Source organism: Heterocephalus glaber, unplaced genomic scaffold (assembly GCF_053883595.1).
Source record: "Heterocephalus glaber isolate CG9 unplaced genomic scaffold, H.glaber_assembly_v1.0 deba00001688, whole genome shotgun sequence".
NCBI classification, from domain to species: domain Eukaryota; kingdom Metazoa; phylum Chordata; class Mammalia; order Rodentia; family Bathyergidae; genus Heterocephalus; species Heterocephalus glaber.
The window spans coordinates 7,656,751-7,677,454 of NW_028258413.1; the positions used below are offsets into that span (position 1 = coordinate 7,656,751).

Sequence of the window (20,704 nt, forward strand, 5' to 3'; positions counted from 1 at the left end):
CTGACTCCTCCCGAGAGATGTACCAGGCGCCTGGTGGGGATTACAGACTGTCTCACAGAACCAGTGCAAGAGCTCCTGCAGATTATTTTGACAAAAAATCAGTCCCAGACAATGCAAGAGAAGCAAAATCAGCAATAGAGCTTTAGAGAATGAAGAGGAACTGAGCTAAAGGAAGAGGAAAAATAGGAAGATTAGGAAAGAAGGCAGAGAAATGGTAATTAAATTTTGGGAAAGACATTAAAAATAGAAAATATTAAACAAGGGAAAAACAGGTTCAACAGAAATTATAAGTGTAGAGAAACACTAACTTTTGTGTATGGAAAAAGGCAGTTTTTAAGTAGAAGAGGATTGAAGGAGATCTGCTTTGACGCTCAGAAAGATCCTTCCAATTCTTTTGTAATAAAAAGAATAGGGGGCCGGGGATTTAGCGCAGTGGCACCGTGCCTGCCTCTCAAGCGCAAGGCCCTGAGTTCAATCCCCGCTACTGCAAAAATAAATAAATAAATAAATAAGTAAAAAAGAACAAGGGAAGCTTTTGTGCCTGAAAAGTTCATAAATGACAATTTTAGGACTTGGTTTTGAGTATTATTTTATAATCCGCCCCTTTATTATATAGATTTAGATATTCTGCCACTTAAGTCTTAGGGAACAAAACATACCAACCATAAACAGTAGAAGCTAGAATTACTTGGTCATAAATGAACTCTGTTGATGGTTTTTACTCTACCCCTCCAAACTGAGGGTTAGTCACTCAACCATGCTTAATCAATTAACACATGGCCGGGGACGGTGGCTTTTCAGAACTGAGTTACACCTGTTGAAATATGACTTTTGTCACTGGATTCTTGAAGGAGATTCAAGTGGTTGAATTGTATTGAATTGCATTGACTTGAAGGGATTCCAGTCCAGCTTTGAACTGAAGGAAGCGGCAGGTCCGCCCCTCTCCCATCATTGGCCTGCCCCGACGCCCCGCCCTCGGCCGCCATTGGTTCCGCCGTGACGCAGCCCCGCCCCCGACACCCTGGCGCGGCCTGGAGCGCTTGGCTCTCTGTCCGTTGCGGGCCGTGGCTAGGGCTGCTGAGGGAGTCGTGGGTGCTTCCGCTTTCCCTGGTTTCTAGGCCCGGCGCGTCCTCCCTGCAGCCAGGAGCCCGTCCTCCTCTCCTCCACGGCCTCCTCGCCGCCGTCGCGCAGCCCTTGTCCTCTGCCTGCTGCCTTCCTGCCAGGGTTCCCGCGCATCGTCAGGGACGTGCAGGTGAGGGGGCGGTTCGGGTTTTCGCTCCCTGGGCGCCGGCGGTTTACGCGTGGGGCCTGCGGGGCACACGAGGGTGTCGGCGCCTCACACCCACACGGGGGCGGCGGGCAGCAGGGGGCAGGCAGGGCCCTGGGAGGGTCGGAATTGCTGCTGGGGAGACGGACGTGGGAGAAGGGCTCCCAGGCTGTCGCCCAGGGAATTCCGAGCACTGGGCAGGGGAAAGGACGCTCCTGTTACCCTTTCTTCAGGAGCGGAATGTACACTGCTGCTTCTCCGTGCTCTGGTGAGCTCCTGCCCACCGCCTGACTGAGGCAGGTGCGGTGGGAAGAGCAAGTACTGTACCGTTTTATAGCGCCTCTCATTTTATTATTTTCATGCTTGTCTTATTGGCTGACACACTTCATGAGATGGTTAACAAAACCTCATTTTACTGGGAAGGAAACCGTCTTAGTCACTTTATTGTCACTGGGGCAAAATAGCCAGCACCCTCAGCTTATGGGAGGAGAGGGTTATTTTAGCTCACAGTTCCAGGAGTTTCAGTCCATGGTTGGCAGAGTCAAATGCAGAAACAGCGTTGGAGAAAGGGCCTGGACGGAGGACAGCTGCTAAGGTCAAGACAGTCAGGAAGCAGAGAGAGAAGGGAGGAGATAAACTGAGGTCGTTTCTCCAGCCTCTTCCAACCAGGCCTCACCTCCTAACAGCACATTTAGCTGTGGACTCATGGATTCATCAGTGGATTAATCTACCAATGGATATAACACCCCCACGATCCAATCACCTTCAAACACATAAGACCCTGGGGGCATACCCAGATCTAAACCACAACGGAAACTAAACACCACAGTTGAACTGTACCTGAGACGTAGTACAATATACACTGAGTAAATATGTATGAGTGGAATGAGTGCATGCAATTGTGAAGGAGTGGAGCCTATCCACCACTGCATCCCTGGACCAGAGCTAAGTCTGGGCAGTAGTAACTCTGCAGATGTTGGTCAGAGAGAGAAGTCGAGTGATGTGCTTCGGAACAGGCAATGATGGAAAATTTTTAGAGAATCTGCAACTTTTCCAGGTATTGTTTTAGGTATTGTGAATACAATGCCAAGAAAGACTAGCAAGATCTCTCTGCTCATGGAGCTTAAATTTTAGTTAGGGGAGATAGAAAATAAACTGATAAACAATATATGAACAAGCAGTTTTGCATAATGGTAAATGCACTGACTAAGTGGAAAATTGTTAACCGAGAGACTGGGGCAGGAGTTGCTTTAGATGGCTTCTTTAGGCAAGTCCTCTCTGAAGAGCTTTGCCTCTGTGCTGAAACTTTGAGGATGTAAAAGAAGCTAGTCATGGAAATACTTAGGCTCAGAGGACTATAAGGAAAAGCAAGTCTAATTGCAAAAGCCCTAACGTAGGGAAGAGCTTGGCTCTTTTGAAGAGCATCTTAAAAGCTGCCGTAGTTGAAACATAGAGAAAGTGGTACAAGATAACTTGGAGAGATAAGTAGAAGCCTAATCATGTAGGACTTTGATTAGGCTATGGAGATTTACTCTTGGAATAAGTTTGAGATTTTTTAAAGTGTGACGTGAAACCACTAGTGAACTTTGGGAAAGGAAGTGGTATTATTGCTTTAGCTTTTTAAAAATGTTGTTTTGCGGCAAATGGATCTTGGGCAGGGAGCAAGATTCATAGCAGGAGACAGTGGAGAAATTCAAGACGCCATGAAAGAAGTTTAACATAAAGTGGCCAAAGAGTAGATGTGCGTGAGGTACATTTTGCTGGCAGAGCTTACAGATTTTGTGGTATTTTTGAATATAGGGATGAAGAAACAGGAAAAGTCACTCCTAGCTTCTAGGTTTTTGCTTGAGTGTGAGTTGGTGGCTGAACCATTTGCCAAATGGAAAAGATTAGAGAAGGAAAAAAAGGGAGAAGTTTTATTTTGCTTACCTTAGTTTTTAAAGTTCTGAGTCTTGAGTGTTGTGCAAAGAAAGAGCAAAAGACAGGAGATTAAAAATTGGGAGTCATTAGTATGTAGGAAAAAACTACATAGAGTAAGTGTGCTCATGGAGAACATTCCAGTTATTAGAGGGGAAAAAAAGTAAACAAAGCAGAGGGAGAAATAGCCAGTGAAATAGGAATAAACTCCAAATAGGGTGGTGACATAAAAAGCAAGACAACAATGCATAGTCAGTGGTATTGAATGATACTGAGAGGTCAAGTAAAATAAAAAGAGATGGGCCGGGGATTTAGCTCAGTGGTTCCGCTGCCTGGTTCGCAAGAACAAAGACCTGAGTTTAATCCCCGGCACCAAAAAATAAAAAAATTAAAAATAAAAATAAAAAGAGATCAAGTAAAATAAAAAGAGAGCGGTATGTTGGATTTTGTCAACGCATAGCAGTTGTGTGGGTTTGACAAGTACAATAAAGAGGTGTGGTGAGAAGAAATGTGTATACCACTGCAGACATCTCAAGATATTTTACTATAGAAAGCTGATTATTGGAAGTAATAGAGAAATATGTGGGGTGAGAGAAGAGTTCTTAAAGACAAGGATACTAAGCATGTTTTAAAAACTAGTATGAATGATCCTAATATAGAGCACTTATGCAAAGTGAATTTGGTGTAAGAGAATGTGTCCATCAGATTTTTTTTTTTTGGTCTTATGACAAAATAAACAACTTAAAGAAGGAGGAAAGAGTTATTTTGGCTTATAGTTTCAGAAGTGAGCCAGAATAAATCTTTGGTTTATTTAGTAAGTGTCTTAGTCACTTTCCTCGTCACTGAGACAGAATACCAGATACCCACAACTTAAAGGAGGAAAGGTTTATATTGGCTCACTGTTTCAGTCCAGGGTCAGCTCCAGGGTAGAAATGGCATGGCAGATGAAACGCCTTTCATATCATGGTGTCCAGGAGAAAGAGAAAGGAAAGCCAGGAAGAGAGAGAAGCCTTTCCAGGTCATATCCCTCAGTGACCTACCACTTTGACAGTCTCAACCTACTAAGGCCATAGTCAGCTATAACCATCTGTGGATTAATCTAATGCCCCCATAATCCACCTTCCAAAAGCTCCAGCTCTGAATACATGAGCCTTTTGGGGAACGTTGTAAGTCTAAACCTTAACATTCTGCCTCTGGCCCCCAAAAGATCATGTCTGTTTCTCTATGCAAAATGAATTAATTCATCTCTAGGTGTTGCCAAAGTCTAAACAAGTCTATCATATTAAAAAGCCTGAGTCAAAAGTCTCCTCTGAGAATCAAGGCAAACTCTTAGCTGTGGGCCCCTGTAAAAATAAGAAACTTAAAATACTTGCTATATAAAATGACTTAGAGTAAACATTTCCATTCCAAATGAGAAAAGTAAAGGGATAGAAAGGAATGAGACCAAAACCCAGCAAGGCAAAGATTATGTCCTGCAGTTCCATGTCCAGCACCCAGTGCAGTTGTGACAAGATGTGGGCTCCAAAGGGCTTGGGTGGCTCTGCCCCATTGGCATTGACTGTTACCACTCCTATGGCCTGTTTTGTGGGGTGACACCACTCACTGTCCACAGCATTCCTTAGCACATGTTCCAGTAGCATCCCCAACTTCCTAGGGTCTCCACTGTGCTTTTGGCTTTACTCTCACAGGTTTATAGTTTGCCCCTTCAGGGTCACACTACCTGGCCTCTCAGGCCTTCTGAAATCTGGGTAACAGCCTCCATGATCCTATATCTCTTACATTCTGCCTGCCTGTAAAACCAGCACTGTGTGGATGAGGCCAAGTTCTGCTCCCCACTTGAGCAGTAGCCAGGCCCCCTTCAATCATTGCTGAAGAGACCTCTGAGTACCTGGATGGCTAATCACTGTGAAACATCCCAGTAAACGAATTCCCTAGGCAGTCCTTCTCAAACAGGGAGCTCAGGGGTTCCTTTCCCAGATGAAAGTTTTACAGTTTTACACCCTTTGTCCTAGGAAAGATGGGGTCTTGCTGATTTCTGAGATACCCTCTTTTCTATTTTCCTGATGCAAAGTACTTGTCTTCTTTTTAATGCTTATCTTTTCAGATCATAATCTTTTTGCTTCAACTTCACAGGCTTTTTCTTTCTGGTAAAAATAAACTTTTCAGATTTTTCAAATCATTTATTTTTGCCATTTGTTCCTGATTTTCAGTGTACATTTGACTAAAGACAGTCAGCAGTATCCATGCCACACCCTGAACATTGCACTACTTTGAAATTTTCTCTACCAAATTAATTACTCTGCTGCCCTTATCTGTCTCCCTTGAAGTCTCAGGATGTGAGCAAAATGTAGACAAATTTTTTGCCAGAGCATAACACACATGGCCTTCCGTCCAAATGCCAGTGGAATCTTTGTTCCCAACTGAAAATTCCTGAGCTTTGTCTTTACTGTCTGCATTTCCTAGCATTCTTATCTTCTGACCTTTGACCAGAATCTCCCATCAAGCTCAGGACTTCTCTAGCCAGCATCACCAAACCTTTCCTAAGTCCTCCCAGTAGCCAATTCCAAAGGCTTCTAAATGACATGGTCAGATGCAGTTACAACAACAACTCCATTTCTCTCGTACCACAATCTGTCTTAGTCACTTTCCTCATCACTGAGACACTATTCCCAACACCCACAACTTGAGGGTGGACAGGTTTATTTTGGCTCATAGTTTCAGTCTATGGTAGGCTGGCTCCAAGGCAGAAACGCCATGGCAGAGTGGTTCTTGTCAAAAGCTGCTCTTGTCATGGTGGTAAGGAAGCAAAGAAAGAGAAAAGGGGCCAAGGAGGGAGATAAACCCTTTCAGGTCACATCCCCAGTGACCTGCCTCTTCGAACCAGTCCCCATCTTCTGACAGTAAATTTAACTCTGAACTCATCGATGGAGTATAACACCTCTAGTAATCCACTCACCTTCCAAAAACCTAACCTCTCAACATATGAGACTTCTGGGGAACATTCTGGATCCAGACTTTAACAATAAGTCATTGTTAGCTGGTTCCATTGTTAGCTGGGCCTGTGGCAAAGCAGAACATCATGGCAGAAGGGCATGGTGGAGCACAGTTGCTCGAGGTTGCCATGAGCATGGGGCAGAAATATAGGGGGAAAGGGGATAGGAACAACATATACTCTTCAAAGCTACACCCCAGTGACCTGTCTCATCCGGCGAGGCTCTACCTCCCAGTAAGCCCACTGAGCCCTGAAGTCATGAATGCATTACTCCGTTGATAGATACAGCACCCTTGTGATCCAGTCACCTTCCAAAAGCCCTGCCTCTGAACACCTGAGACTTTTGGGGAACATTTTAGCTCTTATCCATAGCAGAGGGTACATATACTCTAGGAATGTGGTCTTTTTTTTTTTTTTTGTACTGGGGATCAAACTCAAGGAATGTGGTCTTTGACAACACAAAGGGAAATACAACAGCAGGAATACATACAAATGTGGGTTTGGGGTGGGAACATGAACAAGGGTGGGCTTTGGATGTGTGCGCTTTTGAGATGTGAGACATGGCAAATTTGAAGAACTGAAATTTAGTATGGCTAAAGTTTAGACTGTCAAATGAAAGAATGAGGAGACAAGTAAATACAAGGGCTGTATATAGTGATTAAAGGAGTTTGATGTTTTTCTTCCATGGGTAACTATTGAAAACTGTTAAGCAGAGAGTTGTCTTGATCATACATTTTAGGAAATTGTTCTACATTGTGGAAATAACATTAAGGAGGAACAGTACTATAGGTAGGGAAGACAGTTGGAAGGCCATTACAATATTTAAGAAAGATGCTTATGATCTAGCCTGGAGTAGTGGTAATTTATCTGGAGAGAAGTAGACAACATGACGATTTAGTAATTTGGTAAATATGAACAGGGAAAGAAGAGGGGAGAGAGTTTGTAATTTGAGCAACTAGGTAGATAGTGGTTTCTTTGTCTAAGCAGGCAGTTCTTTCAAGAAGGAATAGATTCGGTTGGAAAAGATGTTGACTTCAGTTGTATGTGTGTCCTTGGATTGTCTAAAATCCTCCCTCTCTAAACTGCATTATAGGTTTAGAATTGAGGTGCAAAGAGGTGAAATTTAAGATGCTTGTAAGACAAGTAGATATATCCAGTAAGTAGTTAGATATACTAGTTATAATCTCAAGAGAGTGTCTGTAGGCAAACTGGTCAGTATATTACTCATAGTCAAAACTATGGGAGTAGAATATTTTTCTAGGTATGTGTATAGAGTGGGAAGAGAAAGGGAAGAATTCTTAGGAACCCCAATATTTAAGAAATAGAGGGAAGAACCTAGTAAAAGATAGAAAAGATAGAAAAGGTAGAGAGGTAGAAAAAGGACAGAGCAAGTGACAAAATGAGGTGCAAGAATTAAAAAGTAAAAATGGCATCCCGTTTTGTGTTGTGGTGTACAGAAAGCTTTATTTGGAATAACTCTAAACCCATGGCCATGATTTACGAAGAGATTCGGTGAAGGTATTCCAACGAAATAGAAGAGAACAAATAAAAGGATGAGAAGTCTCACTTATAATTGATACTGCACTCTGTATGCACTATGACTATAGGGAAATTTCCATTCTTATGTATCTAATTAGTAATGCTACTATAAAGTTTAATTTGGTTTTCTTAAGTATATAGAGGGGAGAGATAAGGAACTATCTTAAAGTATTTAGCTAAACCACAAAATGAATCATCTATATTTAGAAAACCAAAGAAGATGGCGCCTGCCATGCAAGTTCAAGGTCCCGAGTTTGATCCCCGGTACCAAAAAAAAAAAAAAGAAAAAAGAAAACCAAAGAAGAGTTGGCCATAAACTTTGGCCAGATGATCTGTGGTTTGCTCACTAGATGTCACTGTTGTACGACATTGCTCAGAAAGAATAACTTCATAGTTTCACATATGAATACTCAGATAAATTAATGGTGTTGTATCTGAAGACCCAGGAAAATACTACATATGTGGTATTTATTTAAAAAGTGAAGTTCTCATGCAGCATGTATTGGTATTATGTCGCTCTGTTTCTCAGTTAATCCATCAGAGAATATAAGTCACAAACTTAAAGCTGATAAAGTCCTCGGTTTGTCTAAAATCCTCCCTCCGTAACCCATTTTATAGATTTGGAATTGAGGTGCAAAGAGGGGAAGTGACAAGAAATTTACTCCGTACTATGTAGAAAATTAAAAATGGAGAGTTTACGTTGTCCAGTTCTTTTTACAACACTACACAGTGTCTGTTGTATGTTTAATCAAACAGACCTTCTAATAAAACAAGGTGAAAACAGAACTTCTGAATCAGTCAGAATTTACCACTGCTTTAAAAGAAAAGCCCAGCAATCCAATGATGGCAGCACATACTTGTAAAAATTTGGCAAACCAAGGCTTTTGCTAGAACTTTCACCAACACTTCACTTTATCGCTATGTATATAGATGTGTGTGTATTCTGTACTGCCTCATCCCAAAAAGGATTTTGAGAAACTTACTGAAATAAAGATAGCAACATCTGCCACCTGCTTTGCAAGCACAAGGTCCTGAGTTCGATCCCTGGTACCAAAAAAAAAAAAAAGATAGCAACAAATAAAAATTGACATGGTCATAAATGTAAGGTCCTGGAAGATAAACCAATATGAAAACTTATTTTTGTGATATACAGAGAACATTCCATGGTTTCTAGTTAGCTTAACCAGTAAACTCACATTTAGATGTCTGTTTTTAAATTTGATTCTGCTTTCCCTAGGTGTCAGCATGAACTAACGAATGTAGACAGTACTATACCCATTAACAGATGATGAGAGATTGTAATTTACCCAAGATCGTACAACTGATTTCAGGGCTCTCATTCTCTCCTTTATACCGGTTAGCCACACATCTCATGGGAGGATTTAACAAGATGCAGTCTCTGTAACCATAGACAGGTTACCTGGATCGCCATGCATACTTCTAAAATGTACGGGTAGGCTTTTGTTTGCATCAAAGTTTTTATTTTTTTCATTTTTCTTAGGTTCCAGGGATCAATACATCAAAATTTTTAGACAGTTGCTTAGATATGTTGGCAAGATGTTCTTCTGTGAAGATATTGACTACTTAAAAAACAGTTATTAAAAGACAAAATTAATAAACTCTGTAGTTTATCTACATTTTAAATTATTTTTTTCTGTACCAAGGATCAAACTTAGGACCTTGTACTTGTGAGGCAGGCATGGTGGCACTGAGCTAAATCCCCAGCCCAAAGTACAATTTGTTTATGAGATGGGGTCTCGCCATGTAGTTCAGGCTGCCCTTGAACTCACTGGGTGGCCCAGGGTGGCCTCAAACTCACAGTGATTTCTCCTGCCTCAACTTTCCAAGTGCTAGGATTACAGGTATGCACCACCACACACAGCTAAATTATAAAATGTGTATCAAGGTAATATTAATTTTGAAAATTGGTCAAATAAATGAAAGAGATGTCCTGAGAAAAAAAGAATTCTAAGAAACCATAGAGATAAGGAGATATCTGAAACAAAGAAGAAAGGGGACAAGTACAGTATTTAAAAAGAAGGACCTGAGGGGCTGGGGATGTAGCTCAGTGGTCCTTCGCCTACCTGCCAAATGAAAGGTCCTGAGTTCGATTTCTAGCACCCCCCATAATATAAAATAAAATAAGATGAGATAAAATATAAACTACCTGGACAGTGGAAAGAGGCTAAGATCTGACATACTCTACCTACCCGCTTTTCATCCTTACCTCACTCCGATATTTGGTTTTTCCTTTTCAGCTCCTTCCATCTAAAATTATATTTAAAATATATTCCAGCCAGTGTACTAGTTCTTTAAACTTTCTATTCTTTAGGTTTTTCTTCTCTGTATATAGGCAAACCTTTATTTTTAAATTCCCCTATTGATTCCTTATCTGCTTTTGCAGCACAATGTTTAAGGATCTTACATTATAATTTGTTTCCTTTTTCTTAATTCGTTTGAAAAACCTGTTCTTGGTTTGGCTCACTCATTCCCTCCTTTCTCCCTATCTTTCCTTCCCTCCCTCCCTCTCTCTCCTACCCTTCCTCTCTCCTTCCCTCTCTTTCTCCCCCACTCTATCTCCCCCAAAAGACTAAAGCAAGACCAAAACCAGCAGGACAAACATGAAATTTAGTCTTCTTGTCCACTTCCAGGTTCATTCATGACCACTCTTCTGGGCTTGCTCTGCTCCCTTCCTGAGCTTCCCTCAGCAGGGGTCCCTTGGTCTGGGTGTCTCCGCTGCACCTTCAGCTTCACCCTTACAACTTCACTATGTATACTCTGCTGAAGACTGTTTACAAGGACTCCAACCCTGTCACACAATGCCTGACCTCCCAGCCCATCCTTTGAAATCTTGGTAAGGCCTCCGTGACTGAGTCTCACATGCTCCATGACTGCTATACCAACATCATGTGGATGACACTAAGGTCTGCTGCTGGCATGAACTGTACCTTGGCCCACTTGAACCAATGGTGCACAAGCCTCTTGAGTGCCTTGTCAGCCAAGCATGGGGAAATGAATCCATTTGAGGATGGCTTACACTGGCTTTCTTGTTAATTATTTGCAAATTACTTTTTGTTTTGTGTGTCTGACATTTTAAACTCCATTCAGTGTTTACTCCACAAATATTTAGAGTGCCACTGTGTACCAGGCGGCATGTCAATCAGGAGTAAAGCTGGGTATGGTCCCTCCTTCCATGAAGCCCAAAGGCTCCCAGGTCCAACTGAGATGGAATAGGCCCACCACAGCCTAATTTTTCTGCTGCTTACAACCAAAAACTGAATAAAATACCAAAAACCAAGTACCCAAGGACTCTAAAAAATAAGTAAATCAGGCAGATTGTCAAAGACAAACTACAGGGCCGGGGATTTAGCTCAGTGGTTCTGCCGCCTGCTGTGCAGGCAAAAGGACCCGAGTTCGATCCCCGGTACCAAAAAAAAAAAAGACAAACTACAGATGTAAATTTTGTTGCTCTTTCAGTTTTTGACCTAAGATAGGCCCCAAATATGTCAGTGTGTGAGAGTAGTACAGGAAAATGAAACTACAACACAAAACCTACTTGTGTGGCCTGAAGATGTGGAAAATAGGCCAAAGAGAATGTGAAGAAGCCTTGTTAGTAGGGAGTTTTGTTGTTTGTTTTTTAACTCTTATGGATTTTCCTCAAGAGCAGGCCCTGTTTGTACATTAGAAGTGCTAAAACTCGGGGGAGAAGCCTCATCTTTTTTTTTTTTCCCCATTAAGTTTATTGCTACATTTTAGGTATAAAATACAGTTACATGCATCATTGGGATCTTGTACCTTTACATGACATATCTTGGTTCTTATTTTTCTCCCCATTGCCCTGCTCTCCGTTCACCCCCTCCACCCTTCCCTATTTACAAAAACTTTGTTTCCATTTTTTTCCTTTTCTCATATTTTTTCTTTTTCCCTTTTTTCCCTTCCCCTACCCCTCCCAATTCCCCTGCTCTTTTAGACCTTTTCTTCCTGTTACACAATATCAGTTAGACATTTTTTAAATTACAATATTAAGATCTAGGAGACATTACCACAGATTTTACAGAATTTAAAAGGATATAGGAAGCATATTACAAAAATCTTTTTTGAAATAAATTTGACAACTTCTGTGAAGTACCTTGGAAGACAAATTAGTGAAACTGACTCTGGAAGAAATATAAAATTTGAAAAGCACCTATTAAAGAAAGTATATTCCTAGCTTGAAAACCTACCTATATGACGACAGCAGGCTCATATACATTTTAACTGATAAATTATATCAAACATTTAAAGCAGAAAAAAGAAGGAAGACTTCTCCCCTCATTTTAGGAAATCAACATTGTGCTAATCCTAAAACTGGATAAAGATAATAGAAGAAAAAAGTATGAACATAGATAAAAATTTGTTAAATAAAACACTCTTAGAAGTCAGATCTGGCAGGATGTAGAAAGTGGCTTTATTATAGGGATGGCAGTGTTGGTTCAGCATTGGAAGATCCACCCCCTAAGTCATTTTGGCAGAGGAAAGGAGAAAGCCATATGATCCTGTCACTAGTTGCAGAAAGAGTATTGGCCTAAATTCTACAGCTGTTCATGGTAAAAGCTATCAGGAGGGCTGGGGATTTAGCTCAGTGGTTTTGCCACCTGCTGCACAAGCACAAGGACCAGAGTTCGATCCCCAGTACTAAAAAAAAAAAAAAAAAAAAAAGATATCAGGAAACTAGAAGTAGAACAGAACCTTCTCAACAGATAAAAGACATGTACTGCATACTTCCAGCAAAAACGCCTTATATGAATGGAAAAGATACAATGCTTTCTCCCTAAGGTGAGGAACAAGGGCAGGTATGCCTACTCTTCATCTGTCTATTAAACTTTGAAAAATATGCCCAAACCAAAATAGTCTGGCAATAAAAAGAAATAGCATAGGATTGGCAAAGTAGAAGTAAAATCTTTATATGTAGATGAAATGATCATCTACAGAGAAAATACTAAGAAATCTCTAGGAGCCCCTAGAACTTGTATTTGAATTCAGCAGGATTAGAAAACAAGGTATATATAAAAATTCAGGTCTATAAATGAAGAACTGGATATTGAAATTTAAAAGTTATGTAGGAGTACAAAGGACCTAGAAAAGTAAAAAGAGAAAAAAAAATAACACTGTTGGAAGACATATATTACCTAGTTTTTTTTTGTTTTTTTTTTCTTTTGTTTTTTTTGGTACCAGGGATTGAACTCGGGTCCTTGCACTTGCAAGACAGGCGGCAGAACCACTGAACTAAATCCCCAGCCTGGTATTACCTAATTTTAAGATTTCCTCTAAAGCTACAGTAATCAAGGCAATGTTGGTGTAAGGAAAGACGTACAGATCAATGGAATAAAACAGAATCTAGAAATAGAACCACACATATGTGGTCCATTGATTTTTGAAAGATTATTTAACATTAACATTTTAGGGACATAAACTCAACTAAGGAGCAGAGGAAAAGACAGTGTTTTCAACAGATGGTACTAGAACACCTGGCATCCGTATGTAAAAAGTTAACCTCAACCCTTTATTTCCATACATAAAAATAACTTGAAAGGATCTATGAACCTAAATATGAAAGACTTAAACTATAAAACTTTAAGAAGAAATTATAAGGGAAAAGGTTCATGAATTTAGGGTAGGCGAGAATTTCCTAGGATACAAAAAACATGATGTATAAAGGAAAAAAATTGATAAATGAGATGCCATCAAAATTTAGAACTTTAAAAGACATCTTTAAGAAAATGAAAAATAGTCCTTAAGCAGAACATATTTATAATACATATAACCTATGACCAGAATATATAAAGAACTCTTACAGCACAATAATAGACAACCCAGATAAAAAGTAGACACAAGAAGATGATAAATAGCCAATTCAGCACAAGGAAAGGTGTGCAATACTAGAATCAGAAAAACAGTAATCAGTACAATAACAAGATTGTACTATACACTCATTAGGGAGATTAAAAGTTTTAAAAGAATAAATGTCATTTATAGCTAAATGGATGCACATTGAAGCGATACTCTTAAGTGAAATAAATAGGACACGTGTAAATACCGAATAGTTTCTCTAGTGTGAGAAACTGAAAGTGTAAATAAGGACCAAAAGGTATAATAGATAATGTGAAATAGGAAGAAAAGGGGCAAAGGGGAAGGGGAAGTGGGAGGAGTAGGGGAAAGGAAAGAAGGGAATGGAATTAACATGAGAAAATGGAAAAATGGAAACAAAGTCTTTGTAAATAGGGATGGAGGGGTTGAAGGGAGGGCAAGGGAAGGGGGGCGGGAAATAAAAGGGCCCAGGCCTTCCCAGAAGTCAAAAAAAAGAACAATGTCGGCTTAGGTGTGAAGCAGTTAGAACTTTCTAATACTGCTAATGTAAATGTAAAATGATAAAACCATTTTGGAAAACAATATAGAAATTTCTTGTATTACTGTTAAGAACCAACAGTTCTGTTCTTAAGTTTTTACTTAAGAGAAATTAAACACATGTTCACAATAAATTTGTACATACAGATTGACTAACCCTTATCTAGAATTCTTGGGACTAGAAATGTTTCAGATTTTGGTTTGAAATCCACTTGATCTGCAAAGAGGATAGCTACTCCTGCTTTTTTTCAGATTCCTGTCGCAAGGAATATTGTTTTCTATCCTTTAACTTTCAGTCTATGAGTTTCTTTTTGAATTAAGTGTGTTTCTTGTATGCAGCATATTGTTGGATCTTGCTTCTTGACCCATTCTGCCAGTCTATTTCTTTTGATTGGTGAATTAGGACCATTAACATTGACAGTTATAACTGATACATATTGACTTATCATTGTCATGACTTTTTCTATTTGTTGGATTCTCCCCCTTTGTGTTTAATTTCTTGTCATGCCCATTGGATTCATTCTGCTGGGTTCTAAGGTGCTCTTTGTCATGAAAGTATCTTATTTCTCCATCAGTTTTGAAAGATAGTTTTGCAGGGTACATCAGTCTGGGTTGGAGGCTGTTTTCCTTTAGTGCTTGAAATACATCACTCTAAAGCTCTTCTTGCCTTGAGGGTTTGTGTTGAGAAGTCTGCTGTGATTCTGATGGGCTTTCCTTTGTATGTGATTTGTTTCTTTTCTCTAACTGCTTGTAGAATTTTGTTCTTCTGTGGTGTTTTTGGAATCTTAACTATTATATGCCTATGTGTAGATTTTTTTTGGTTAAGGCTAGTAGGAGTCCTATATGCCTCCCTTATCTGTATGTCAAGTTCTTTTCCCCTGCTTGGGAAGTTTTCTGCCATCACTTCTGTGAACAATTTATGTCATCTCCACTCTCTCCTGTTTCTTCATTGACTCCAATCAGTCTTATGTTATTCTTCTTTGCATCATCTAGCAGCTGCTGAATTGATGTCTCGTGGTCCCGTACTATTTTAAAGCAGTTTTTCTTTTCCTGGACACTAATTGCAATCTTATCTGCTATATCTGAAATTCTGTCCTCACATTGGCTCATTCTGCTGTGTAAACTTTCGATGGAGTTTTTAATGTCCTGGAAATCTATTTGCGTCTGTTTTATGGATTCCATTTGTTTCCTATGTTGGGATTCCATCATGTTCCTCAGCTCCTCTGTTTTTTTTATCTGTGTCCTCTCTAGATTTATTAATCATGTCTTGCACTATGGGCACAATCTTTGCTGTTTTCTGAGAAATTATTTCTGATTTCATTTTTTTCCATATCCTCTTCTGTTGCCAGTTCAGGGAGTCCAGGTGGTTGAGTATCAGATTGTTCCATCTCATTTCCCTTTGGGGCTGCCTTAGGTGATCTGGAAGTCTGGTTTTGAGACTTGGTTATGTGTCTTCTCCTTTCAACAGATGCAGCCTGCTGTGCCTTTGTTGAAGCAACTTTTTGCTCACCCAGTGGTCTTCAATTCTCAGCAAGCCACAGAGCTGCCTTTTCTCTGCTGCTCACCAGTACACCAATTCCTGGGTTCAGAAAGGTGGCCTTCTGGATCCCTGAGCTGACCTGTTGTCTGGGTGGGCTTCTGGCTGGGGCCTGTGCACACTTGGGGTGGTATCTAGGTGTGCCTCTGGCTAGGGCCCCTATGTAGCTGTTGCTGGGAGGGCCTTTGGCTGGGGGCTGTGCACCCCAGTTCCTGTTGTATGAGCAAGCTTCTAGTTAGTGTCTCATGCACTTACTGATGGTATTGGGGCAAACCTCTGGCTGTGGCTTGTGTGCCTGTGCAGCTCTTTTCCAGGTGGACGTGCCCTTGGCTTAGGCCGGTGTGCCTGAGCCTCTGGGATTGGGGTGGAGCCCTGGCTGGGATCTGCTTGCAACCATGCAACTCTGGTCCACATCGCTGCTACCCCAACTAAGGTGGTCTGGTGTGCCTTTATTGCAGAGATTTTCTTCACTTTTCCAGTGGGCTTTAATTTTCATCAAGGAGCCTCAGAGAGGCCCTCTTTCAGTTGTTCACCTCTGCCCTATCTTCTCAAGCTCAGAACAATGTCCTTTATGACTCCTGCAACTCTATGGTATGGATCCAGGTAATGGGTCAGGACAGCCATGGAAGGAAGGGGTGCTGGCGCCCTCATGGCTCACCTCCTTGGTGCTGGGGGTGGGGGGGGCTCTGCTCCTTGGTGCTCTGGGGCAGTGGTATGGCAACCTGAGAAGCTCACCTCCTCGACACTAAGGAAAAAACCCTCATCTTATGGCCAGAGGAATCAGGAAAGGAGGCCCTGAGAGCTAGTGATGTGAGAGAGGTGCCATTAAGACAGAAGGCAGAAGAGGGGTTCCTCTATTCTGTGTGCAATCCCAGCCCAGGGTCTTGGGCACCTCGAGTGTTGCACACATAAGATAAGCCTAGAGCAGCAGAGCAAAAGCTGAGAGAACAACTGAGATGGAGCCAATGCCAGAAGATAAGCGAGCTTATGATCAGCACCTAACCAACTTGACTGCTGAAACAAAAAATTAATATTCCTCAGAGAATTTTCAAAGAACCTTAGAGTCTAGCTGACAGATGCCTGTATTATATTCTAAAGCTGCTAGACATATAAAGAACCAGAGAAGGATTGTCTTGGGGCAAAGAAAATCAGCAAATGAGAACTCTGGGTGATATGCATGATGGAATTATCAAAGACTTAAAGTAGCCCTTAAAATTATGTTCCATATGGTAAAGATAAATACAGTGGTAATGAAAGGGAAGATACTCTTGACAGCAGGAAAATAGAAACTGTAGAAAAAGAACAAGTACTGAGAGTAAAGCTGCTGAGAAGTGGAGACCGACCAGCACTATACAGCAGTGCTAGCCACTAAGGACTAGACGCACCTCCCTGCTCTGCCTCAGGGGCGCAGGAGGGGCAAGCACTTTGGCCAACACTCCCTACCCACCTTGACAAGGCGGCAGGCAAGCAACCTTAGCATGCCGGAACAGGGCACACGCTCACCCCCCTCCCCCCACACCGGCATTACAACCGCAGAACTAGAACTGTCAGTGGAGTGGGACTGAGGAAGCAGCAGGGTCTGGAAGGGACACACAGTACACCGACCTGGAAGCAGCCTCAGGTTGCTCCACTGGAGGGCGCCAAAACAGCTAAGAGAGCGGCATGGAAACAGCCTCAGTGGGGAAACTTGTGGGAGCTGACTGTGAAATTTTATTATTTTTCTTTTTCTTTGACTGCTGAGTTTGGTTTCCATTATCTGTCTGGTTTTGGTTTTTGTTGTTCTTTGTTTTTTGGTTTTTTGTTTGTTTGTTTTGCTTGTGTGTGAATGTGTGGTTGTTTAGGTTTTTACCTTAATTTTTGATCTGTTCTATCCCCCCCATTATCTCTCTTGATTTCCATTTTCATGTGAGTGAACAGTGTCTCCTGTCTTTCGGGTTTGCCTCAGTATTCTGCTTTCTCCTCCACTCTTCTGCTCCTGCTCCTTTCTCCAGTCTCCCAAAGCCTACATGTTCATCTTGTGCCCTCCAGTCTTGCTGCTACTATACTTCTTTTCACTTATCTCTCTGTATTGTCCCCTGTCCTTCTTAAAGTCCCCTACTATGGGGTATAATCACTCTACTAAGACGAAACTCACTGCATACAAGGGCCTGGTTTATGTTGGATGTTGTTATAAAAAGGTAGAGCTTGCTTGTATGGTTAAAGGTACCAAACTAATGGATACCACAGTTTGTCACTTGTTGCTAGGCTGTGCTGGACATTATTTTTAATGCTAACTGTATTACTTTAGCCAGGATGTCATACCTGTTGTAACTATAGTTCTTCCCTTATATGACAACACTGTGATTATCTGGAGTCACAACCATCACCATAGTCCAGTACCAAAGGAATAAGTGCTGAGTTAAATAGATAGCAAACTCACATCCTTAACAAATTGGGAAGGTACAGTCTTGGGATAGACACAAAAACCAAGAACCACCTATACAGAGAAGACATCTCTGAATAGACACTTCCTAGAGAAACCCTGATATAAGTGATAAAGCTATGTACCGTAAGAAATCTACAAGCAACAACTCAGAAAACAAAATAAAACAAAAAAATTAGAAAATGACAAAACTCAGAAGCAAAATGCAACCCCAGACAGCCAGGTCACCAAGGATAAGTCCAGGGGACAATGAGATAGAGGAAAATGAAAGCCACTCACTGGATCTTTCTGAATTGATAATTGCAGAGGCAAAAAACAAATAGATGAGGCGATAGAGAAAATAATCTTCCAGGTAGAAAAAAGAAATGACAATTAAAATAAAGGACATGCTCAATGAAGCTAGAGTAGGCACACATAAAAAAAAATAGAAGAGCTTAGGAAAATGATGGAAACCATGAATGTCCAACATAGCAAAGAAATGTAATCCATAAAACAGATTCAAACATAACCAGGAGATCAGAAACTCCATAGAAAGTATTCATAATCATTTGAACCAAAATGAGGATAGAATTTCAGATATAGAAGACAAGACTGTGGTTACTGACCATGAAAAGAAAGATTTCTTAAAAATAGCAAGAGATTGTGAAAAATCAATCCAACAATTGCAAGATGATGCAAAGAAAAATAATACATGATTGTTTGGAGTCAATTAGAATGCCAGCAGTTGCACATATGCTATGCAAAAGCTGTTCCAAGAAGTAGTGGCAGAAAACTTCCCAAACTTAAAAAAACAATTTGAGTTGGGCTGAGGATTTAGCTCAGTGGTTTCGCCACTTGCTGCGCAAGCGCAAGGGCCCGAGTTTGATCCCCAGTAACAAAAAAAATTTTTACTGGGCCCAGGATTTAGCTCAGTGCTTCCACCACCTGCCTCCCAAATACAAGGTTTCAAGTTTGATCCCCAATACCAAAAAAAAAAAAACACCATAATTTGACATATAAATAAGTGAGGCATGTAGAACTCCAAATAGCCATGACCAAAATAAATCCACACCAAGGCACATAACAATCAAGATTCCAGAAATTCAGCACAAAAAGAGTATTAAGAGCTGAGTATTAGAGAAAAGAAACAAATCACATATAAAGGAAAGCCCATCAGAATCACACCAGACTTCTCAACACAAAGCCTTAAGTCAAGGACAGCCTGGAGTGAAGTATTTCAAGCCCTAAAACTAAACAGCCTCCAACCTAGATTGAAGTACCCCACAAAACTCTTTCAATATCAACAGAGAAATAAAATACTTCCATGACAAAGAACAAATGAAGAAATTCACAACCAACAAACCAGCTCTACAAAGTTTTCTGAAGGGCATTTTAGGCAGAGATAATGAAAATCACAACTCCAAAAACACCAATAGAAGGAAGCCACCCAGCAGGGCAAGCAATTTAACAGGAAAACAGTATAACAAGGATAACCCAATACACATCAGCTATAACCATCAATGTATGGGCCAGGGATTTAGCTCAGTGGTACCATTACCTGCCTCACAAGCGCAAGGTCCTGAGTTTGATCACCAGTACAAAAAAAAAAAATTGTACATAACGATCAATGTAAATGGTCTCAATTCACCAATCCAGACTGGCAGAATGGATTAAGAAATAATATCCAACATAGGCTGCATAAAAGAAACACACTTAACTAAAAAATAAATTCATAGACTGAAAGTCAAAGGATGGAAAACAGTGTTCCATGTGACAGGAACCCAGAAAAAAGCAGGGGTAGCTATGCTATTTGCAGACAATGTGAACAAGCCAAGATGGATCAAGAGACAAAGAAGATCACTACATACTCATTAAAGGAATACTTCAAGAAAAGGAGGGCCCGGGATTTAGCTCAGTGGTTTCGCCGCCTGCTGCACAAGCGCAAGAACCCGAGTTCAATCCCTGGTACCAAAAAACAAAAAACTGCTTAAGAAAAGGAGATAACAGTTATAAATATATGTGCCCCAAGTATAGGTGCACCTAGTTATATAAAACATATTAATGAACATGAAAAATCTAACACTAACACAGTTGTAATGGTGGACCTTAATACCCCACTGTCACAAATAGATCAACTAGACAAAAAATCAACAAAGAAATACCAGAATTAAATCAAACCTGTGAACAAATAGACTAAGTAGATGTCTACAGAGTGTTCCACCCCAATACTTCAGAATACACATCTTTCTCAGCTGCACCATGGGACATTCTGCAGACCATATACTAGCCCATAGAACATGCTTAGGTTAATGCAAATGACTTGAAATCATCCTGTGCATATTATCTGACTACAGTGCAATGAAACTGGAGATCAGTGGGGCAAAAGAAACCACAAAAAACCCATAAACATGTGGAAATTAAATAACACCCTCTTTAGTAACCAGTGGGTCACAGATGAAATTAAAGGAGAAATTAAACAGTATCTACAATTAAATGATAATACCAATACAACATACTTCAACTTATGGGATGCAATGAAAGCAGTTCTAATAGGAAAATTTATAGCAATGAATTCTCACATCAGGAAAACAGAATGAGATCAAATAAATAACCTAATGTTGAACTTCAGGCTTCTAGAAAAAGAACAAGTCAAGCCTAAAGGTTGTA

General features: G+C 40.6%; 1 protein-coding gene across 9 annotated transcripts in view; it reads left to right on the forward strand.

The window, feature by feature from the left end:
- The first annotated feature begins 985 nt into the window (after window positions 1–985).
- The window catches only part of LOC101725249 (sodium/hydrogen exchanger 9B1), a 106,770-nt gene continuing 87,051 nt past the window's right edge, over window positions 986–20,704 (forward strand). For 3 of the 9 annotated variants that reach the window (XM_087198732.1, XM_087198731.1, XM_021245392.2), the window contains exon 1: window positions 986–1,252. The gene's annotated coding sequence lies outside the window, so the exon portion shown is untranslated. The remainder of the gene's footprint in view (window positions 1,253–20,704) is intronic. The other 6 variants (XM_087198734.1, XM_087198733.1, XM_087198735.1 and 3 more) reach the window with 4 other exon arrangements.